We start from the raw sequence: 26,038 nt of genomic DNA on the forward strand, positions 1-26,038 counted from the left end.
GAAAATAGAAGGCGCAAACTATATGAGATATGTTCATTGCATTGAGTTATATATAAAAATAATACGTGGAATATAAATATAAAAATAAATAAATAAAATTCAGACAAGATAGAGTTACTATTAAGGTGACCAACTTTTTTACAATGAAAAGGAGGAGACAAATAAATTGAAGAAAAAATATCGTAAATAAAAGAAACATTTGATTCATTGCAACAATAATACAGACAACTTGCATGTGCAAAGTTTGCCAGCCGGGTGTTTTGGCGCGCTCAGCAGCAATTCCTATTGGCTTTCGAAAGCCAATAGCGGGAATAGCACAGCTCATGCAAAAGTTGAAAAAAACCATCAAATAAAAGGTGCCGGAACACCATTCTGAGCGTTCTATGAGAAAAAAAAGCCCTGCATATTAGTCTTCAAATATCGAAAAGGAGGACATGTAGGAGGACACTTTTCGAGGGAGGACAGAACCTACAAAAGGAGGACTGTCCTCCCTAAAGGAGGACGGTTGGTCACCTTATTACTATTAGTAAGTAGTTCTACCCAGATATATAAACTACTTATTAATAATACTCTATTATTTTAATTGTTTTGAAAAAGATTAGGTTCTAGAAGGATTGCTTGGTGATCAGAGAGGAGATGACAGAAGAGGAGAGGAGAAGCCATCTTGCCCCAATGGGATTGGACTGCCTATCTTGTCCTACCGCAGACCCTATTAGCCAAGCAATTGCAGCTGGTGGGGTCCAGGAGAAGAGCTTTTTCTGCCATGCCCTCCATACTTTGGATCATCTTGACATAGGATATGAAGTCTGCCCCACCCTTCTGGCCTTCAGGAAATGCTTTAAAACTAGGTCTGTTGGCATAAGGCCCTGAAGGAATTGGCTGGAGGTGGCTAGTGTAATAATAGAAAAGCTACCATTACCTCTCTGCTCTAAACCCACGGTTTTTAGTTTGTTTTAATCTATTGTAAGTTTAATGTTTTTATATTTTATTATTTTACTTCCATATGTTTTATTATGTTGTAATATGTATTATACCAACTTTATTAGATAGAATTAGGGTGGCTTCAATGATTCAATTGGCTAATCCTATTTAAATTATTGAAATTTATTTATGGATTTATTTATGTATTCTGGATTCTGGATAGTGTACAAGTAACATAGACAGTAATAGCAATAACACTTAAACTTATATATCACTTCATAGTGCTTTACAACATTCTCTAAGCAATTTACAGAGAGTATATTGCCCCCAACAATCTGGATCCTCATTTTACCAACTTCAGAAGGATGGAAGGCTGAGTGAATCTTAAGCCCTGCCAGGATCAAACTCCAGGCTGTGGGCAGAGTTTGATTGTAGTATTGCATTCTAACCACTGCACCACCATAGTTCAGTAGTGTTCAAGAAACATCTTTAACACAAATGTGTCCTACAGAGTGACTTTCAATTGGTTTCATACTATTTCCATTCTTTTCTTCAAGTAAAAAGGAAATTCTTTTTATATATTCCAACTCAAGTATCAAAATTGTTTTAGGATCCGCTCAAAGGGGCCTCATCTGCAAGCCATAGAAGAGACTCCTTGGGAGTGAATTTTTTCAATAGTAGCTGCAGAATACCATACTAGTTTGTTATCTTTTTAGAGATGTTGCATTTCTGATTTTTCTCCAGCTCTGCCTTGTTTTAAAGTAGTTTTTTCTCTATAGTACTCTAATTGCTGCTGTTTTCAGTTGTTGCATATGCCTTATTTCTGATACAGTTTTGTAGGTTTGTTATGTTCTAAATAAGATTTAAAAAATGAGATTCAGGTTGTGCCTACAACTGATTATTATAAATGAACATTAATCTTCTACGTTGACAAAAGAGGAGCAAATTACATAATAAATGTGTCTTAATGAGAACTGAATCAACCAAGAGAGAAGGAAGAAGGGATCAATTTTTGAAATTTGATTTATATTCTATCACAGAGAGGTTAAAAGTGTCACACACATTCCTTCCTCCTATTTTTCTTTACATCAATAATTTTACAAAATAGGCTGGACTGAGAAAGAACAATTGTGTGACTCAGGGAAGTCTTATGGTCCAGGGTAGTCTAGAACTCAGGTTTCCTGATTCCAACACCTTAACCTAGGCATGTCAAACTTGCGATGTCACCTGACGTCACGTGACATATTGCGACTTTTTCCCCATTGCCGGCAATGGGGTGGGCACGGTTTCAGTACAATTCATCCAGCCTGTGGGCCGGCAATTTGACATGCCTTCCTTAACTGATACACAGCAATGGGATAATAGGATAACAATAGTATGGTGATTTAATAAGCTCTCTCCTCTTCACTGATTACAATTAGGGCAATGAACAGCTGTGCCCTATTTCAGAATAATTTTCTTCTTCACCAGAGTAGAGAGGGGAAAGAGTTAAATTAGCTCTCTATACTTTTCATATCTCTATATTTTCTATGCCCAATAACTTTTTTCTCCCACCTGATTTGCATTTTAAAAACATATTAATTGCATTTAAGAAAACTCTCTAATCTGGTCCTCCATATCTTGATTTTCAAACAAAACCCAGAATGTTTTATTTCAAAATATAGATCTTGTTAACCTATTGGGAAAATGTTGTCTGCAGAGATGGAATCCTGGTTATTTGGATCCTTTAATCAGCTCAGCTGAGATAATTATACCTGTCAACATGCTTTATGTAATCTGGAAAAAAAACAGATGAGCAGCTTGAAGCAAAGCTGTACAAAGAAAATTCTCTTGTATTTATGCCTGTTAAATGAGCACCATGTCCTCAGATCTCAGCTGTAGTCATCTGTAAAAAAGCAGGATGTTCAATCACTCCTCACAAAAGCAATGTTCCAATTTTATTTGGCCGCTGCAGTCTCAGGAGATACATCCACATAAAAGCATGCTGTCTGATGGCAACTTTGTAGGGAGAAAAACCCACCAAAATCTACAACACATTTCAGTCCAAATTAAATGAACTATTCAAATAAAGTATGATATTCTTTTCATGGATTGTTTGAAAAGTAAACTAAAAAAACTAAAGAGAATTTGAAAGCTTCAGGTTTTCTCCACATACTTATGCATTTTTGCTCAAATCGCAGAGGAAAGAGATAATGACAAATGTTCAGTACTTCTTAATTTGTATGCTTCTATCAAATTAGCATATGTAGATAGTATAAAATGGTATGCTGACTTTTCTTCCCTTTTGAACAGATACATTTACTTATGTTTAGTGATGTTTCTAGAAATTACTTCTGTTCTTTTCTAAAATATGCCCTGCTTCTTATCTTTGATATCTTGAATTCTAATATCAAATTGAGAATCAGTCATCTGAATGGGGTTCATATAGTGCAAGCATTCCCTTCACTCTTTTCTTATGGTTTTGGGATGTCAAGAATATGGCTATGGGGACTTCTGGTTTTGAAACGCGGCGAAATGAATGCAGGATGGCAGGGCTCTGCTTCTGCTGCCTAAAGTCATCCCGAAGAGGTAACGAAGAAGGAGGGGTGTCTCGTCAATCATGGAGAGACAGCGGTCTTTCCGTTCAATCCGAGAAAAGTCCTCCAAACCAGCAGGGGAAAGACTGGGTACATTCCTATGGGTAGCCATTACTACTGACAACCAAAGAAGAAAAGCACCAATTAATACATTGTAAACAGCATGTTTGGAGCTGGGTGAGAATATTGATCCTTTCTTTACTATTTTACAACTGAATTTCCTGGGAAAGGCTCCCAAGAAGCCTTTCACAAGAATGTGAACAGAAGTGGCGCTTTAATTTATATGGGGGACAGAAATACACAGTATTGAAGTCGAATTAACATAAAACTATAGTTTTGAAATTTGAGAACTGAGATAATTGTTAAGATTTTCTCTTTGAAAAAAAAAACATTGAGGTGAAACATAAGAAATCAATCCTTTGTTTTAAGAGTGGGAAATGGATTTTTGAATGACATCTAGTGGTGGATCTGAGTACTATAACTAAGTTCCTGCTTGCTTGGTGATTCCTAGCCTAAGGGAGAACAGCTGGCAATAAAGAAAAATATTTTGGCATAATCACCCTGACCTTATTGGATTATAAACACCCACTGAACTTGGACTTTTAATCTCAAGAGCTAGTAGAAGAGAAAAAAAAACCTTGACCTTTGATTACATCAGGCTGGAAGAGACTTTTGTTTTCAGGGAAATTGAATACTTTGAATATTTTGAACATTATGGATTATAAACTTGCCTAACAGATAATTTTTGGATGCCTGAGACAAAGGATCACTATAAAATATTGCATTTGGGACTGGACCTGTATTCTAAAATCTATTGGATTATAAAAGCTGCATATAAAGACCAGAAAACTAGAGGAAATTTTGTTCTACTCTTACTGAAACTGGTGATATTAGAGGATCTCCAGGAATGATGCCTTAAAAAAAACAAATACCTTTCAGAAGGAACTATACTCTACGCTACAACTAATTCACCAAACAATTTTTGCATACAAAGGAGACATAAAAATAAACCACAATGAGACTAAAAATAATTTAGATATAAATGAGCAAATCTCAAATTAAATCTACAACTAGAAAGTTCCCAGATAACAACTACAAAGTATGAACAAATAAACCAGAGATCGAAAGATGAAGCAGAGGAAATGGACCGAGAGACAGAAGAGATGAAAGAAGGGAAATATAAACTACCATATACAAATAAAATACTACGAGACTTACCCATTCAATGAAATTGCAAAAGACTTTTTACCCTTTAAGCTTGCAAGATGCACCTGATGACAAGGAAGAAAATTTTGGGGAATGGAACATAGAGCTATCAGAGGAAATGTTACAATTTGGGACACAAAAGATGGGGGGAGAAATTGAGGGAGAAGGAAGGTGGGAGCTGCTTAAGGAACATAAATGGGTGGAATTCCCCCCAAATATACCCTACCTAAATTGTCTTCCTCATACCAAGCAACTTTCATAAATATAGAAAGAAAATTCCTGGGTGATTTAATTGCTTGGCTTGGAAAGCTACTTGATAAAGAAAGAAAGTGAGAGTTAGATTTAAAAAATAGAAAATTTGACCTATTAGAGGGGGCATCATATGTTTAAGTACTTGTTTGAATATGGTTAAAAGAATGGATGACCCTTAGATATAATTAGACTTTTATAATGAAAGATACAATTTAGAATTAAAATAGCATTTTTTTCTTCTTTTGATGTGGGAAATATGAAAATAAGAGGAGGATTGGTATGAATAAAATTTTTAGTTGTATAAATGTAATATTGAGAAAATCATAACTGACAAAGATACTTTAAATATTTATGGGAAATCAAACCTTAACAAGAGCACGAAAAACAGGATATTGATTAATGAATTGATATTATTGTTATTTGTATAATATTAGTAAAATATTATGAAAATGTTTATATCTAATTCTGTATACATTAATAGTATCAAGAATTGTAATTGTGTAATGAGGGGGAAATGGGAAAAATATGGGGAAGAAAGGATGATCAGGGAAAAAATGTGAGTTAGACAGCATCACCACAGATGGATTCGTAGCTGGCTGACCAGCTGTACTGAGAGAGGGATCTCAGAGTCCTAGTGGACAATCACTTAAATATGAGCCAGCAGTGTGCTGCAGCTGCCAAAAAAGCCAACACAGTGCTGGACTGCATTAACAGAGGGATAGAATAAAGATCACGTGAAGTATTAATACCACTTTACAATGCCTTGGTAAGGCTACACTTGGAATACTGCATCCAGTTTTGGTCACCATGATGTAAAAAAGATGCTGAGTACAGAGAAGAGTAACAAAGAAGGACGAGGGGGGACATGATAGCAGTGTTCCAATATCTCAGGGGCTGCCACAAAGAAGAGGAAGTCAAGCTATTCTCCAAAGCGCCTGAAGGCAGGACAAGAAGCAATGGATGGAAACTGATCAAGGAGAGAAGCAACCTAGAACTAAATAGAAACTTCCTGACAGTTAGAACAATTAACCAATGGAACAACCTGCCTCCAGAAGCGGTGAATGCTCCAACACTGGAAGTTTTAAAGAAGAGACTGGACAGCCATTTGTCTGAAATAGTGTAGGGTTTCCTGCCTGAGCAGGGGGTTGGACTCGATGTCCTCCAAGGTCCCTTCCAGCTTTATTATTATTATTATCTGTGATCCCCAGGCCTGATGATAAAGACAGATCTCAAATATAGGTCCCTGGCAGATGGTATCTATGGCATGCCTTCTCTGCCAGATCTAATGGGATGAGTTCATATAATCAAGGAGAGGCAGTCCCTCAGATAACCTGATGCCAAAAAGAGCATTAAAGGTAAATACTCTTCTGCTAATTTTAGCAGGCTTTGAGATGAACTCAGCAAGATTCAGTATGAGTTCAAAGGTGGCACCTGGCACAGTATTTGCATTGTACAACAGATTTCTCCTTTGATGTCACGAGGATTTAATGTTACAATCCCACGGCAATCCTAATGAAAGTGCTGTTTTCTTGCTACCTGTAGCTGGAAAACAGTGGTCTTGGTTCATGCTGATTCCTTGATGGCTAATTATCTGGGGAAATAAAAAAAATGGGTGGGATTCTTTCTACTGCAAATAATCCTACTTACCTGTGTTATAAATGAAAAGCACTAACACAACACAAAAGTATGCAGTTTTAATTTAGCTCAGATCAGTGTAAAATTACTGGAGCTCTGGAGGACATATCAATTAACCTGATGTTCCAAAAAGCATATAGCTATTTGTTATATCTTTATTCTGTCTTTCTTTGAGCAATTCAAGTTTCATATATGTTCTTTTGTCTTGAGGTAAGTTCAGCTGCGAGATCATAATGAATGATGCAGGAGCATTTGATTTTTGATAATTATATTCCAATTCTACTCAAATACTCTAACCTCTATACCATATTGCTCTTATCAAAAATATATTCATTGGTTTCTAAACAAAGAAATTAACATACACAATAGAAGCTTAGGTATGTCATGGATACTGAACTAGTATAATCTCCAAGCATACATGACAAATAAATAGGCTTATGATGACTTAAAAGGGACCATATTGTTACATAAGATTTAAAAAGCTTTATATATCAAATTTTATATATAAAATACATATAGCTACATATATGTAAATCCTTGTAAAGATAAAATGGTAAATGATACTGAAATCTAGTTGGCTTCAGTCAATTTATATGAAATTAATTAAAATACATGAATAATACATGAGCAATTTATTAAACATTTTAATGCAGACATCTGTCCGACAGCTAATTTAGGATATCAGCAGTGGATTAAGTTTCAACCAATCCAAGCTCATATTCCTAATAAAACCTTCTCTTAATCATATCACTGCTGCCCCTATATGAAGAAACTCATTAAAGGTTTCAAATGTTAAAGGACTAGACTATACTTTTCCTTTGTTACAATTGCTCAATTTTGAAGGTTTGATTAAAATATTGCACTGGATATCAGGGGAAAAAATCACCAGGTGCTGAAGCTTAAGAGTTCAGTAGCATGGTTAGTGCTAATTGATACTGAGTTGTTTAGTAACAGATAAACATTGAAAGGAAAAATATTACTGCTTTCAAAAATAAATAATATGGCTATTTGATCTACTCAGGAGTACACTGATTATTATCAAAAATTGCTATATCAACTTTCATTTTTAATAGCTGGTGAAGTAGGAAGAACCCAGTTCAAAGGTTATATCCATGAACAAAGCTTAATATCCGGATTTGCTAATATAAAAACTGACATTTTTCACTTTCCTGCAGCTGTCTGGCAGATAACAGCCTGTGTGGTTTGCATAAACAAGGAAACAGGTCTAAAATTCATCCTGTCATTTGGGTTTATATATTTTTTTTGTATTATATTTTTATTAATTTTTTTACAAGCATAAGTCACTCAATAATTGGTAAACAGTATGTTGTCTGGGTTACATTTGTAAAGACACTCCTTAACAATTGATTTCTCTAGTCTTTATTCTATATATTAATTTTAGTTGATTTCCTCTTTCCCCAAAACAGCCTTTTTTGCAAACATTGAGTTCTTATTGTTTTAATAAATGAAAATTTAGTATATATTTTTTCCAATATTCCTAAAAAATAATCATCATATTAGTACAGTGGTTCTCAACCTTTCTAATGCCACGACCCCATAATACAGTTCCCCATGTTGTGGTGACCCCCAACCACTTATACATCACTGGGTGCCAGGGGCGTGGCCAAAGAAAAGGGGAAAAAAATGGCGGACAGCCTTGTTTGGCGACCCCCGTGAAATGGTCTTTCGACCCCAAATGGGGTCCCGATCCACAGGTTGAGAACCACTGTATTAGTACATTTCTTTTCTTTTCAGTCATTTGGATTGCCTTATTATTGATCCTGTTACAATCCTTATTTTAGTTTATTTCTCCTGCCAAATTCTAAACATTCTTACTGGTAAAGGTTTTCTCAGCAATTAGTTACATTTACATACTTAATTCTATTTTTTCCATATAAACCATCTCATATTTTTACGTTTCTTAAGTAATGGATGAAAGAGTAAAAAGAAAGGGGAAAAGAAGAACAAAAAAGAAATAAAAAATAAAAAAGAAGAGAAGAAAGCAGGAGTAACGGAACATAAGAAATAACATACTACTTAGAATATATATCCCTTCTAGATTAATAGTATTTATTTTCTCAAATTTCTTATTCTTTTTAATCATAGTTAAATGTTCCACTCAACCGGCCTACCCCCTTTTCCCCTTCTGCAAGGTCCGGAGCAGCTCCTGGAATGGCTACAGCTCCAAGGATTGTACAACCCCCACCACCACTGACGTGGTAGCGGAGATAGAAAGTGAGGGGGAGATAACATCTTTGAGACCTCCACCACGCCGTCGCGCCTGCCCGAACCATCATAATAAAATTATACCCCCGAAGGACGCGCAGGAGATGGATACCCATTGCCGTCCTACCACAGGAATAATAACACGCTCCCAGAAAGCAGCACAACGGAGACCCGAAGGAGAAAGAGTCGCTAGTAGATCAGGAGCTGCTCCAGACCTTGCAGAAGGGGAGAAGGGGGGAGGCCGGTTGAGTGGGACATCGAAACGTGTCTCCCTGGAAACATCGGTTACTCCCACGGCTGAACAACGAAGGCTATGGGCTGACGTATCACGTGCGGGGAGCTGGTGTGAGAGACGAGAGGATGAATCCCGTCAGGGATGAGGGTTGTATGAGCGTTGGAGGGTTGGGCAACGAGAGTAGATGCAGGATCCCCAGGGCAAAACCTCGTCACAGAGAAAGTGGAAATGGCCACAATATACATCAAAGGGGTGGAGATGGAAAGCGCCCCAAGAAGTACGAGAGGAAGAACCAACTTAGGGACGAGAGGTGCACCCCGACTTGGGGAAACACGGGACACCTCCTGACTTACTAACACAGGAAATGGGAGAGGTGGGTAGTAACACATGCAAGCAAAGGATGCAAGGACAAACTAATTGATTATGCAGATGAGGCAAAGATTGGTCGGCCGGGACCTATTACGAGGTCCATGAGCTGTGTGCAGACGTGTTTACATTTATAAGCAAGTTCTCCCATCATCCGATTTGTACCCTGACGATGATGGCAGTTTTAGGCCATCGAAAGCTTGGTTTTATTTATTAAAACTTTATTGTTTGTATTTCCTGGTGATCACCTTTTTATCTTTTTATATACATACATACATACATACATACATACGTATGTATATGTATATTTTTCTTGAATTCAGTCACATTTAAGAATCTAAAACATTTCATCCCTCTTAGAGTGGTGTGTTTCAATTTTTTTCTATTTCTTTAACCATATTCAAACACATGTTTCTTTTTTAAGCATTCTCTCTGATATGTCCCATCATCTATTTTCTTGGTTTCCATCTTAATCTTTTTTCTTAATCTTTCTTAATCAATGTACTTTGCTGGATCAAAAGGTTTTCCCATATGATCGTAGATGTTACCGTAGATGTAGAAAGTAAATCAATGTCTCTGTCATGAGCATTTGCCCCCTTCTTTTTATTAGGAATCTTTTTCCTTCCTTTTCTCTCCACTTCTTTTGTCACTTTTTGTCTCTTCGTCGAATCCTTTCTCTTGTCTTCAAATTTGTTTTGTGATGTTGAAATGTAAGTTGTCTTTTCTTCCACTTGAATTAAATCATACTCTTTTATTTTGTGAAAGTCCATTTTTAAATCTTTTTCCTTAAATTTATATTCAATCATCTCTGCTGTGTTCTCCTGAGGGTTTTTTTTTGAAGTGAAATTAAATTGAGATAAGTTGATTTATACTTTCAAAGTTATTTTGTATTTCTTTGTAGTTTGAGATCATTGTCCTTTGAATGGATTGCAGCGTATCATATATTTCCTCTTGTAAAATATCCATTGTTTGTGTAAATATCACTTTATCTAAGCAGCTGTGTTTATTAAGACTTTGAAGGCCACAGGCAGAGATTTTATAGTCCTCATCCATCAATAGGTGTCAGCGTTGGATCATTTTTCAGTTCTTTCTAGTCTTTTTCCTCCTTAAAGAGTTAGATTTGCCGCTTCCAACAGCCAAAAGGCGGGGGGGGGAATCCCTCCCCTTTTCAGTCTCGGAGATATTTTTGCTTCTTGGGAGTTCTCTTTTTCAGGAAAATAAGTAGGATAGAAAAAATCAGTTCTTACCCAGCTTCAAACGCACTGTTCACAATCAGCTTAAGTAGAGCTTTTTGACTTCCGTTGCTTACAGCTGGGGCTAGACAATGGAGTTAGCTAGCCTTTCTCCTGTTGGTTTCTGGGAGGCTTCTCCTGAACTGATTGGGAAGATCGCTGTCTCTCCTAGGTCCCTGGGACTACCTTCCTTCATTGCCACCTCTCTGGGGTGACTTCTGGCCCATTTAGGGTCCCCAAACAGGAAGAAACTCAGCTGAAGAGCTCGGCATCCCGAATCAGCTGATTGCACTGCTTGCAGGAACCGGAAGTCCCTGTCATTTGGGTTTATAATCCACACAGCATATCATTCTATGACAGACTTACTAAATAAATACAGAATGATACATACAGTATGCATACAATATTTGTTAATGACTAGTACATTTGTAATGAGAATGTCCTTGAAACTGATACTAAACTGCATACTTTATGGTTACAACATCTGACCTTTGGATTTTTTTCTGATTTCTAATCCCATCTTCAAATTTAGAATTATATAAATTTTTTGGAACACTTAGAAATTAATATGTAAATACATTTATTAACATTGTCATTGTAACATAAGCTAGTACACTTAAAGAAAAAACTCAGCATTATTGGAAAAAATCTATACTTGCCTACTAATAAATCAGACTTTAATTTTCAGAATCTAAAAGTTGGCTGAGCAAAATGTTTCAAGTCTTAAGGCTCTGAATTGGCTTTCTACTATTAACAATATTAGTTTGAACAACTGGACTCCATATAGTTCTAGTTTAATTTGTGGCTTAAAAATTGATGTCAATGAATTATAGAAATATAATTTTGTTATGTTTTCACCGTATGTGGCATAAGATAATAAATAAATATTATCAATATTGTATTATAATAGTTTTTTATTTTAGTTTGCAGTGTACTTTATGAAAATAATTTTAAAATGAAATGTTTAATTTTGATATTCAATATTATTTGTACTCATAAAAAAGCTCAATACATAATTTAGTGCACTAATTAGAGTCCTGTGATTTGCCACTTTCTCTCCCCCCCCTTTCACTGTCAGTAGATGAGCTTCTAGAAGAAAACCTGTCTCATTTCTGCCAGTGAGATATTTGCATATTTTCAGAGCATAGGAAAATGCACCTCATGATGTATGTGTCTGCTCTTCATACTATGACCCTTCAGTTAATCAGCCTTTTAAAGCCTTTTTGAATCTGAGGAAATGCTACCAATGTATTTTCTCAACTGTTATCTGCAATTAATTTAGCAATAATTACTTAATTCAAACAAGATACAACAGATATATTTTCTGGAAAACACATGGCACTACTTATACAAGTCCTACTCTATTAATTCTTATTTCCAACAATCACTTGTAATAATGGCCACTTAGGCACTCTCTTTGAAGGAGATTAGGTAAACTCAAGGAAAACATTATTATGATAACTATAAACTATTTTCAGGATGAGAAGGATCGCTGGAAGTGAAGCTCAGTAATGTTTGGAAGGCATAAATTGACAATCTCTGCCTTAATCTGAAAACATTCCATCCCCCAAAGAAAACTATACACATAAAAAAATTAATACATATATGATCACTTACTTAGACTTAAGTAAGCAATGTCCACCTATCCATGTATATAGTACAGTAGGATAGGAAGAAAGATATTTTGTGGGTTATTAATGTATTTATTAGCAATTTGGAGTGTGATAGTATCCTGATGACTCTGGAAAGTCTGTAATAAAAAAAGCAGGACCAAAAAAGAAAGAAAACATGTTTATAATTTGTATTTATCTATTGTTTTAATTAACTTTTAGGGACCTATTCCCAAAAAAACCCCAAAACAACAACAACTGTGGCCTCCAGATGGTGTTCAACTGGTTACAGATTACCAAATCCATTGTAGCAGCAATGCTGAATTATCATATATGCCCATATATTTATTTATTTACTCAATTTATATGCTGCCCATCTTGCCTGGAGTTGGTCAGCATATAAACTGATTCCATATCCTGCTACCTTTTCTCACATTTTGTTTCTTTAGAAGTTTAAAGTATGATGCTAGGGAAAAGCCAAGAAAGAAAATATCAAAAATGACAACATCTATATAATTAAACAGGAAGTCCCCAATATGTTTTTATTATGCATAATCTGTTCTTTTCTAGCATCATCAAAAAGAAGATGAAAGGAACAAAGACTCCATAAAGATATGATGTATTTAGAATGAAAGAAAGTCTGCTGTTTAAGTGGATAGGCAACAGGTACATTAAAAGAAAAAGGCATGGATGTAACTTGAAGGCTTTATAAATCTATCCTAAGGTAACCACTATTGCAATCTTCATTGCTGGAATAAAACAGCCTTTCCCAATCTTATCACCTTTCAAATTTTGTACATTTCCACATACCTGAGCATTCTGAAAGTTACAGTCTCAGTCCACCAGTAATCCATCACTATGTATCTGTCTAGTTAAGCACAACTTTTTGAACCTTCCCAAATATTTGTTCTTTTTCTGTCACTGCGTTTTCTGGTGATTGTATGGCATTCAGGGCTGAAGGCCTCAAAATCAATTAAATCTCATACCTGTTCAAATCTCTCAAGTCTTAGCCTCTTAGTTATTATATAATCTTTCTTCTTCAAATAATCTTTATTTCTTCTGTTTTGGCTTTTGTTGTGTAAAGCAGAGGTCTCCAACCTTTTGGGCACCAGGGAACAGTTCCATGGAGAAAGTTTTTCCGTGGACTGGACAGTGCATGTTTTTGTGTGCTGCCTGCATCCCATGTTTGTGCAGACCGGTTACTGGCATGCTGCGGCCTGGTATTGGTCCAAGGACTGGAGGTTGGGGACCCCTGGTGTAAAGGAAATGATTCTTCTAACCTTTGTTATATTTCAAATAATAATAATAATAATAATAATAATAATAATAATAATAATAATAATCTGTAATACCATCAAACATCCACATCTGCCTATCCCAGGTCCAGGGTAAGGACTCGATAGGTAGACAAAATGCCAAATCCAGTCTGAACATCTGGCTGACTGTGCGATGATCAATAATAATAATAATAATAATAATAATACTAATAATAATAATAATAATAATAATAGTTATTTCTGGGTTCTAGAACAATGACTTGCAGACACAACCTTTTTTGGTATTTGAAGTAATGCTCAGTAGCTCTTTCTCTGTTAGAGCTTACACTGCATATTGTAAGCAAACATACAGTATGCTACAATATTCCTTTTCATGATATGTTCCTCTGGAAACTTCTCTCTCACCCGAATTCTGGTCAGGGAGAAGTTCCCTGAAGATTACAGAGGAATCAAATTACTGATTGAATGGAAAAGTGCTTGATTCAAGGAGATTAATTTAAAACTACAGCTTTCAGCAGCAATCCCACATTTACTTGGAAACTTGTTGTTATGAAGCAGTGAGACCTTTGCCAATGTTCTACATTCTTTCAAAGCAATAGGAAATTCAATCTGAGCCTGCATTTAGTATGTCTTGCAAATAATATTGTACTGATATGCTTAGAGTTCACCAATAAACTAAGGGTGTCTTAAAACACACTGAAGATGAAATCTCTTCTTCATATTTACCAAGACGAGGAAACTTTGAGTCAGCACTAGTACCTGAAATTCAGTGACTCCCACCTTATATGTGGCACTGGTGGGCTGGGGAAGCATGGATTTGATAATTCTTCCTGAAATATTTCATAGATAGTGGCTTTTTGTATCCTCAATGATGATAACTCAAACTTATATATTGTCATCTGCTGCGTAACCTTTTTTTGTCTTACACTTATTTATTGATTCATTTGATTTGATTTGACTTGCATGCCTCCCATTTCATCTACTGCTGATGATACATAGGCTAGATAATTACCAAAAATCAATTGTTCCTGTTTATTTGGGCTTAGAATCCGATTCCCAGGGGGATATATATATATATAATATAGGCATCATATTACAACTATAAAGGGACCAAAGTATATAGTGCTAGAATGATAATAATGATGATTGTACATTTCAAAAGAATACGAAATTCATTCATTTCAACATAGTAAATCTGAGTTAATTACAGTATCATTTATTTATTTATTTTGTATCCCACTTTTATTATTTTTATAAATAACTTAAAATGGCAAACACATCCAACACACCTTTCTCCTTCTATTTGCCCCACAATAACAACTCTTTGATGTGCGTTGGGCTGAGAGTGACTGGCTTTTATGGCTAAGATGGGCCTTGAACTCATGGTCTCTTGTTTTTACCTGATGTCTTAACTATTAGACCAAACTGGTTCTTCTGAACTGCCATGTATCTTTAGTGAAGAAAAGTTAGGAGTCCACTGTGTGAATTGTCCCAAAATGAAATGAAATTAATAGTCTGTTGGTTTACAGCAACTTTTAGAATTATTATTATGAATATACATATTTGTGAATAAGGGAACTATTCCCGCTGCACCAGAACATATTGTTTTTTGAAGACATATTAATATTTTGATACCAAGATAGTTTATACTTTTAGTGAGAGGCATCTTACAATAATGATGACAGATTAAAATTGTCTTATTATATTCATATTTTTGAGATTGAACTTCTAAATTTGCAAAGCCCCCCAAACCCTTAGGATCACTATGATTTCATCAGATAACATGCTATTCATACCACACTTATCATGCTGCATTATCAGAAGTCTACTATCAGGATTTTTAAATTCTACTTGAGAAGTCACGTCTCAAATATTACATCATTTTCTAAGAGAAATCATATACCTTCCCTTTCAATTTGTTAAAATCCTTGAAGAGCTAGATAGATTAAAGTTAAACACAGACTTATATAAAGCATATATAAACACATGATCAACCAACATAGCCCATGACATCCAACAGAACTACATTCCTGGCAGATAATTTTCTGCTATTATGTTTTTTTTCATCTTTCTGCCTTTTCAGAATTTTAGGGGGAAGTTCAGAGTTTACTTGGAATAGGATGATGGACTAGAGAAAAGAGAATGGAGGGAAATCCTATTACGTGAGAAGACATCTACATGGAGGCACCTGCAAGACCTGCTGCTTTTGCATATAGATCATTGTGTGGAATTTCATGCACATTCAAAAAGGACAGAGCTTGCAATGCAATGCTGTTTTCTTTGTACAGTATGAGAACATAACAGACTGTGGACATCTATGTCCATCAGTATAGCTGAATAAATTGACTTAAAAATCATGAAAAGAACACTGAATTAAAAGTGCTGCAATAAAAGTAGCAAAATAAGCAATCACATTTCAGATAAAAGCAAAACAAATAGCTTGATCAGTCATTGAAAGTTGGGAATTGTAGAAATTACAATGTTTGCAAACAATCTTTCAGTCATGTTTTCTGTAAAAGGCCTTTAAGAAAACAGTATTATATACACTACTTCTAAAATTCCAAACATGATTTTGCTTATACTTATAAACATGGAATAGCCAAAAGCAAAAATGCAGAATAAGAAAAAAAAATCCCATGTTTATGTGCCAATAAAACTTTCACAGGCCTTGCAATTAGGTCAATATATAATCATATTTCTTCTTAAAAATGTACAGCACAGATTTTTTTAAAAAGTAGACATCATTATTATACACTTAGAGTTTATCTGGATGATATGCCAACACAGAGACAAGTTGACATAAAACTCAGGTAATTTGCATCATAAAAGGCTTATCCCACAGAGGCTGAAGATGTACAAAGCAATAGATGGAGTTGTGCAAATTCTGGAATTAGAAATATTCAGGCTTGATTCATACATGCATGCAATTTACCCAGCAAATGTGTTCTTATTCACTAGTCAGTGAACAATGTCAGTGAAAAATTTGCATTTGGGATAATATGAATGGTCCACCCAAGGCATATTATCTGTGATTCCCACTCACACATGCATGTCTAGTTTAATCCTATGAGTGACAACCATGCACTGGGAAGAGTGCTTAGCTCTGGGCTGAAACTGAATATTCAATTAGGCTCCTAAAAATGTACTGGAAATGTAGGAACACTTTTTGGAAGCTTTATTCATATATCATGTCTAAGGGTTTAATCAAGTATATTTAAGTCTGACAATCCCTGCAATGAGTTTTAAAGTGGAAAAAATAGAAGCACATAATTTAATAGTTCTCTTCTATCTTCAATATCACACCAAATATGGCTGCATATTAATAATAAAATCCATTCATAATTAGAAGCTCTTTTTTCTCTTCTGAAGAGTCTGCAATTACCACAAAACACTACAACAACTATCCCTTCAAAAATGTAGGCTATATTTCAAAAGTGAATTTTACACTATCTGAAGAAAATGCAGCTTCTAATTTCAAGAGGTCACCATTCCACCAAAACATTAAGAATTGTGATGTAGAAGCATCAGGAAAATCTATGATTATAAGATAAATTATTGGAAGCCTAAGATTTAAAAGGGGATCAATTTTCTCAGTATCATCAGAGTTTGCTACAATTTATTGTAAGCCTATACGCTCTAATAATCTATAGTTTTTGCTGACATAAAGTCTTCAGGGAATATACACATTTTCAACTTCTTTCAGTCATTTTACAATGCTTTGTAGTTCAAAATGACTTTGGAAATCATGCTGTTCATCCTCATATTCTTCTTGTCAGAAAAATGTAGCTGAACACTTGTTAGCAGCATGGGCTGAAAGTAGCTATTGAACTCTCTATTAAGAACTGTCACAGCTGACTGTTATGGAATTTGCAAGACACGCTTACAGGCAAGTAGCAAGAGTGAGCCCCCATATTTTGTACCCTACACACTTTAAAATTCTGGATTAATAATAGATTTTCCACATCAATAATACCTACGCACATTTGTTTATGTGATGTAATTGTCTATCACCATGCCATGTTGTTTTAGAATTTTAAATTGGGGTGGAGGAAGGGTGGAGAGAATAAAGGGGAAAAAAGGACATAGTTAAGTAAAATAAATAAAAATGGAAGATACTGTAGTAAGTCAAACTTACTAGCTATATTTGACTAGCTTAGTATCAAAATCAATGGCCAATGCTATCATTAAGTAAGGTCATTGCCAATAGGTAGATGATGGACAAAGGGAAACATTAAACTAATGGAGGACATACTTACCATGCATCCCTACTTTACATTGTGAAAGATGTACTGCAATGATCTTAGGAAACGTGCTGTATGTTAACCTTGAATGTTTTCTTTATGCTTCCTGATAAATATTGTCAATTCAAATTCCTCTCTTGTCCTCCCTTCTAGCTATAGGAGAAATATTATAGATAATATCGTAACTACCAATGCTGCTTGGACTTTGCAAAGTTTGGCACACAACAGGGGTGAGGAATCTGCAAGGAAAACCATCTGGTTAAAGACCACATGGCTTTTCTTTCTGGTAGAAGAATCCAACATCTCACTAGCCCTCTCCTCCATGGAAAATGGAGTGGGGAATACAGCAAAGCCAGGCTGCCTAAAGAAGTCTTCAGCTGCCAATACCAGCCATGATTTACCCACAGTCCTGTTTCTTTTTGTTTTCTTCCACATGTTCTCCCTACTTTGCCTGCTATATCTGCTGCTTTCTTCTCTTAAGTCTCTACTCTTCTCTTATCTGATGTAGCCATAGAATTGTCAGACAATTGTTTATACCAGATGGTCAACATAATTTAGATAGTCCATAATTTTAAATATTACATTATAATATTATACAGTGCGTTATATTATGATACATTATATTATAAATATTGTATTAATATTGATGCTTGAATTCAAATTTACCTATTTATTTATATCTCACCTTTATTGCTTTTATAAATAACTAAGGCAGAAAATATATCCAATACTTTGTCCTCCCATTATTTTTCCTTTCCTGTTTAACTGATTCAATATCCATCATATTTTCTTTTTGTTTCCCATTCTGAGTGTATTATATTCACATATGCAGTGGCTGAAGGGTTCAGAGACAGCGATACTACATGCAACTTTTTATATGTAAGGTTGCCTTTCAGTCACTTCCTCTACAAATCTTATATGAAACAATGTTGCACTTCTTTATCTAGCATAAGATAAGACATATTATCTTCTATTACTTACACTCAGGTTCCTTGAATAAGGAAACTATATCTTCTACAGCAAATACAGAGTTTATGGAAAACAAAATTATGGAAAGCTACATTCATCTTGAAATTGAACTACTTTGGCTCTTTATAAACATGTCAGAATATGCATAAATGTGAAGAAGCTGTCTCTTAAAGTAATAATCAAAATATGCTGAGACATTTTGTGCCAATTGACGGATTTGCCTGTCTCTGGAAAAACTGATTTAGTGCTATGCATATGAGAATTTTAAATTTGCAAACAGTATTTTAAAGCACAGTTCTACTTGTGCACATTTCACCAACATTGTAACTTTTTGAAGTAGGCTAATGTTAAAAAAGACAATTCCCACAATAGTCAGGAGTCCTCTTGCCTGTAAGGGCTGGCTGCAAATATTCCATGCTGCAAACACTCCATGCTAAAACCTTTTGGGATTTTGAGGTGGGTATTTTTCAATCAACCTCTCCAAGAGCAAAAGGATTGCCTGATAAAAGGATTGAATCCCTCTGACAAGCATCTTTGGGAGCAAAAGGCTGCCTACTGGAGGTATTCAGCACCATGCAGGGCTGAGTGCCTTCAGCAGGCAACTCTTTTGCTCCATCTGTTTAATGACCTTGGCTAGTCCTTTATGACCACAACTGGAAATGCTAATGTTGAAGGTTCAGTCATGGTTCATCATGGTTCAGTCCAAGCTGGGAATAAACAATATGGCAACTGCTTTAGAAAGAAGGTTGCAGTTTATTGAAGAGGAGAGCCAGACGGAAAGATGGCTATGGAAGAAAAAAGAATGACCACATGTAGGGAGTGGGTTTTTATACCCTCTGGGGCTCTTGAGGTTGTTTCCTGTTCCTGTTTGAGGGTTTGTATTTCCTGTGTCATGTACTTTGACCTGTGTCCCTTTGGCATTTGTGGGTTAATCCTATTATGTCCTGTCTTAGAGTTTGGGTGGAGTATGTAGATTTTAGGTATCTTTGTCTTCTTAATCTTCTAGTTGGGGGCTTCCAACCTTCCTGGATTATTAACATCTGCATTTCTACAGAGTTGGTTTCTGCTTGGGGGAGGGAAACGTGGGTCTATCAAGAAAACTGGGCATGCTTTTCTGCCTCTTTAAGATCCTTTGAGGAAATATACTTTTCTGCCCTTTTTAATATTTCCTTCTCTGGGGGGCTGACTTCCCACACTAGGATTGCAGTTGAGCAAAGCAGTCACATGACATCTCGCTTCACTCAATGATTGAAGATTCTGATCTTAATTGTAGTCGTAAGTAAAGGTCTTCTTACTCTGATTACAAATGGGATTACATTCCCCTTAAGAGTCTTGTAATCTAGGAAGTGAGTCTAGATATATAGCTCTCCTAGAAGAGCTGATGGAAGCCTCAGCTGGGAAACTCTTTGTTCAATTCTATATGGTATGCCAATTATTGACTTTCCTAAAATGGGAAAGACCACCTACTCAGTAGAATCTGAGAGAGCATACTATAGATTCCCACCCTCTGAAAGACTGAATGACCCCAGACAACATTAGCTTGATGCAATCTCCTACTGTGTGCATGTAAAAATGAATGAAGAATAGATTGTACAAATACACAGCTAAACTTTAAATGTATTTATTTTCTGCAGTAATTTACTTACTGTATAAAATATTATTTAACATAGAAACAGAATAGTTCTTTCCATGAAAGGATATTATAATCATTACTGCTATGCTTTTTTAAAATTAATAATAATCTTCTCCAAATTTTCATCTTGCAAGGAAATTACTATGACTAACAGGTAAAGAACAGTTAGAGGGAGTAATACAAATGCTGTCCTGAGAAAAATTAAAGAAATGTCATTCTCCATGTAGATCTTTGATTATAAACTATGGTTTCATTATCTGTATTCTGCTTTTGTTTGTATATGTGTGTTTGAGAGAAAAATATTGGGTGGCAATTTGGTACTAGCCTTATCCACATGTTATCTGAGTGAAAAGGTGCAACACAATTCCTATGTGCTCTTAAGTGTACCTCAAAGTATAAGGTATTCTGTCTGGCCCAATCTCAATCTACATGTTCTACATGATGAAGAAACTTAGATTAACAAAACAGGTTTTCTTCAGTGAAATAAATAAGTGAGTTAGTTCTAGGAAAAAGAAAGAGTGACCCTACACATACTGTAATGTAGGACTTCAGCTCCTAACATCTCCAACTGATATGACTAAAGCTAAGTCACAGAACTTGAAAGCAATAACATTTGGACGGTAATAAGTTCTTTATCCCATAATTACTTGAACTTTAGTTTTAATGAAATCAATGGATCTAAATTCACGATGAACGTGTTTCACTGATTTCAATGGGATATGAGTTTGCTGACTTTAGCTGCAGTCCAGAATTTGTACATTTAATACTAAGTTACATTAAAACTAATGGATTTTCATTTTTCTTTTCTGGCCACCTATAGAAAAAAAAGTAAACATCTACACTGAATTTGTTAATTCATGCTGCAATGCATATATCACAACATTAGGTTTCCTTTTTAAAGCTTCTGCTGTAGTGCTAACTGCATATTTATGAGAATACAAGGTGTAAACATTATCCATAATATATGTATATTAGCAAATGGAAGCTCACAGTGGATACACATTCACCCTAATTGGAGCTTACCAAGAAGAATCCTCAAGTGGCTTCGAGATATTAATTAAGAAATCCATTTTAATTTATTTCTTAATAAGGCTATTTAAACCCCTAAAACAAATTCTAAAACAGCCTTCCCAATCCTGGCATTCCCCAAATTTATTTATATTTATAATTTAATCCATTAGTGTATTGTTACTTATGTACAAAATACTGCAAATATGCTGAATATTGTATTTGATTAAATACTTCATTAAAACACAAAGCATAATAATTAAGACATTCAATAAAACATTCAAATAGGGGATACCTGGGGGAATAGATAGGTTTTTAACAGAATGTTACCTGGCAGAACCCAGGAAGCAGGTCCTTTCTGTCAAAATATTTTGTGTTTTGAATTTTTATTCTATATTATTCACCCACTGTAAGATGAGCAGCTATTTCAATCAAAGAGAAAGAGAGAAATAAATATAGATGGCTTCTAAACAACAGACAGAGATCATTTCAAAAACTGGTTGCTACAATTTATTTCAGATTACATCATCAGCAATCCTCAGATATTGGTGCAAGCAGTGGGAACTTCTCTGATGATGTTAGAAATAACCCTGGCAGCTATTCTTGTCCAATGGCAAAACTTGAACTTGGCTTGATAATTGTTCAGTAATCCATAGAATTGCACTTGTTTAGGTGTATGTGGATTTTATGTCCTTTGCTCCAAAGTAACTTAAAAAAAATCTGACTTCTTTATCCTGCTTTTATTTTTTTAATAAATAATTCAAGGAGATAACATACATTCTTCCTCTTCCTCTTTTCCTCACAACACAATCTTGTGAGATGGGCTGGGCTGAGACAAGTGACTGGCCCAATGTCACCCAGTTGACTTTCATGCTTAAAGCAGGACTAAAACTTATATGTAATCTCTTTGCTTCTAGCACCTTAATTAGCCAACTTTTTAGAGTGAATTTTAGAGTGAATCTCAACAGGTGAAATCTAACTTACATTATACACCCTCATTTTCAACCATTTTAATGACAAAATCAATCTTACATTTTGATTTTAGTCTAATTTATTTCCATGTATTGCATGATTCAGCATTAAGAAAAAATATTCATTGCTATATATGGTAAGAAAAGGTAACAACATTAGAAAATCCAATAAACATTTTTTAACTACTTTGGGCTGTATCTGTTGAGTCTTTTCCCAGATTGGTAGTGTGTCTTCTCTGTATGACTCACAGAATAGTATCATTAAAGAAGAACATTAAAAATTCTGCAAGAATAGAAACTTTCTAACCCTAGTAATAGCTAAAATGTAATTATTCAGTAGGAATAGTAACAAGAATACGAAAAAAGCAATTTGAAAATGCCTTCAAACAAGCATATACCATACATTCCTGTTCATTTCCTGCCCAAAAATATAAAATGGAATACAGTAGTTTATTCCATTGTATAGATCAAATAAAGCAACAAATTTATCATTCAACTTGTGCCAAAATAATATTTTCAGAATCCATATTTTAGCAATGTTTCCCAGGAGCATTATTTATTCATTTGTGATTCTAGCCACAGGAGAAGATTCAACATACATGTCTCATTCTAATCGTAACAACAACAACATAAAATCTGACTCCTTCGGTTTCATCATGCAGATAGCAGAATACAGCCCTTCTCAATTTGAACTCTTCCAGCAATGGTGAAATTTAATTCCTATAATCCCCAGTTAGCAGTGTTATCACATTTGAGATTGAAAACCAATACATTGTCAGAATATAGTTGGAAGGGACCTTGAAGGTCTTCTAGTCCAGCCCCCTGCTCAAGCAGGAAACCCTATACCAGTGGTAGCGAACCTATGGCATGGGTGCAAGTGGCAGCACTCAGAGCCCTCTCTGTGGGCACACATACCGTTGCCCCAGCCTTACCTCCCCCGTGACCCCCTCCGCACCAGCAGTACCCCTGGAGGACAGTTGTCCCTGAGCGTGCCCCATGCGGAGCAGCGCAGCCAAGGACATGGCAGCCAGGCAGTGTAGACAAGACTCTGCCCTCATTCCCCATCGTGCACAGTTGATGCTGCAGGGCGCGGGCAGAGGGTGTGGCCACCATGGTGCTGCTGGGCTGCCTGGCCAATCTGCAGCGGGGCCAGTTTTTGGACACTCGGTCTCTAAAAGGTTCGCCATCACTGCCCTATACCATTTCAGACAAGTGGCAGTCCAGTCTCTTCTTAACCTCTAGTGATAAAGCACCCACAATGTCTGAAGGTAAGCTATTCCCCTGGTTAATTGTCCTCACTGTTAAGAAGTTTCTCCTTAATTCCAGGTTGCCTCTCTCCCTTGATTAGTTTCCATCCATTGTTTCTTGTCTTGCCTTCTGATGCAAGTTGACTCCCTCCTCTTTGTGGCAGACCCTCAAATACTAAAATACAGCATAAGTATTTCAAATAAGTCCTTCTCTTCTCTAGACTGGCCATACATCTGAGTATATGAGAAGGTTGACAAAATATAGAGCAGAGCACTTCAATGCCAGTTGCATACATTGAAACAGCAATCTGGTCCTGCCTGTTGAGGATTTTGCAGGCCATCATAACAATAAACAAACAAACAAATAAAAACCTGAAAAACTGCAATAAATTAGAATATACTGTGCAATACATAACTGGTTGCATTTCTTGCACTCCTTAATGGTCAATTTTACTTCTGAGAAAGGAATAATAGCTTTTTATTTATTACAGCAAAAATAAAGAACTAATTAAAAAAAGAGAAATGTCTATCAACATAAGTTCAAAGAAAGAAGTTTACTTTGGCAAAATAATGCAATAGTTAAAATAATTCTGCTTCGTGAATAGAAGATTAAAATCTAAGAGTGTTTGTTATATTGCTCACTGTATTTTATTAACTTAATGATGCAAAGTCCTATCAACAGAGTCAATATTAGGCCTTCAATACTCTTCCAGGTGAAGAATATCAGTTTCAGTTTTGCTGTTTACAATAACTGAACATTTTCTTTATCTCATATTAATTAAATTTAACACTGGGGGGAGGGGGGAGGGAGGGAGGGAGGGAGGGAGGAAGGAAGGAAGGAAGGAAGGAAGGAAGGAAGGAAGGAAGGAAGGAAGGAAGGGAAGACAGTCCTTCTATGACCTTAAAAAGTATTTTACTGGTTGGAAATGAGCACATAATTCGAAATCCCCTTTTGTTATGATTTCTAGATTGATAAGCTTACATTCGTTTATTTAGAAGTCTCACCAAATTCTGTAGGGTTTACATCTCAGAAAATTGATACAGAGTTGGGCTGTAAACTTATTTATTTTTTTGCAAAGACATGTCATAATTTCTTTAAATAGCAAGAATTAAACCTGTAAAACAATTTCTAATTTCTGTAGTATAATGACATAAATATCCCATAAATATATGATTCACTTAAGAGTGCTTCTACTAGAAAGATGAATGCCACATTATAAAAAATGAACATCAATGAAACTAGAGAAGGCATGTAATCTACAAAATGTAATTGGTTGAAATACACTATATAATTTAAGACTTGAATATAACAAATTTATGAGCAAATATTTATGTGAATTAAAAATAATACCAATGAAGGAGAATATTTGTAGCTCAGGGTTGAAATGAGCGGTCCTTGGTGCTCTCTGAGCTTGCTAGGCTAGCACTGATGATATTACCTAGTTAGGGTAATGAAACATTTACAAGAAAATAAGCAAGCTTAGAGAGCATCAAAGACCCCTAAAAATAATACTGACAACATCTAGTTTCTCTTTAATTTTTCTTTAGGTATTTTATAATAAACAAATTGCTTGTGAAATGACCAAAGAGACAGAATATTAAAATCACAAATATTGCTATTATGACCATAATGGAATCTTACAGATTCTGAGGAGTCTGTAATGATCCCTGAGCTTGATTGTTTACTTGCAGAGTTTTCATTACATCAAGGAACCCTCATTTCTGTCCTTAGCTACAAATATTCTCCTTTATGGATCCTACAGATTCTTTTACAAAATTCAGAATTCAGATCATGAATACAGTTATTTTAATGCTGCCGATAAAATATGCAATCAAATAGAAATGCTGCCAAATGCATGCAGCTACTGCAACATGCAACACATACCTATCCAATACTCCAAAATATCTCATGGAAGATACAAACACATACACATACACAAATGCACGGACACACAGATCCTACATTATTTTTTGCATTGCAGTATTATTTTTTTTGTAGACGACCAACTGGTTTAGATACAGAAGGAGGTAGAATATCAAAGAATAAATTCTTTTAGATTACCTTTCCCAAAATAGAAGAACACAGAGATAAAAAGAGGTACTTGAGATAAATAACAGAGATAATCATAAAACCAAATGAATTTTTGAACACAATTACTATAAAAAGCTCAAAGATATTGAGATCAAATTGTCATTATCATTTAAAGTTGAGGACATTCCGAATATAAACAACATATCTAGTTGACTAGCAATTTCCATTTTTTTGCTCTAATGCCAAATTACAAACATCCTGAGTTTTAGCTAGTTCACTATGGCTGTATATTTTCTAATAAACTCAACAGAAATAAAAGCTGAACATGATGAAAATAACAATATACATATGTGTGTATGTGGTCTTTTCCTCTAGGTAAGAGAAGTATAAAATTAAATCTT

At 35.3% G+C, this 26,038-nt stretch overlaps 1 protein-coding gene across 4 annotated transcripts in view; it reads right to left on the reverse strand.

Annotated features, from left to right (window-relative positions):
* The window catches only part of TMEM108 (transmembrane protein 108), a 175,798-nt gene that overhangs the window by 64,278 nt on the left and 85,482 nt on the right, over positions 1–26,038 (reverse strand). The gene's annotated exons all lie outside the window — the stretch shown is intronic.

The sequence above is a fragment of the Crotalus tigris genome, unplaced genomic scaffold, assembly GCF_016545835.1.
Source record: "Crotalus tigris isolate CLP2741 ecotype Arizona unplaced genomic scaffold, ASM1654583v1 scf7180000017666.27876245, whole genome shotgun sequence".
Taxonomy (NCBI): Eukaryota; Metazoa; Chordata; class Lepidosauria; order Squamata; family Viperidae; genus Crotalus; species Crotalus tigris.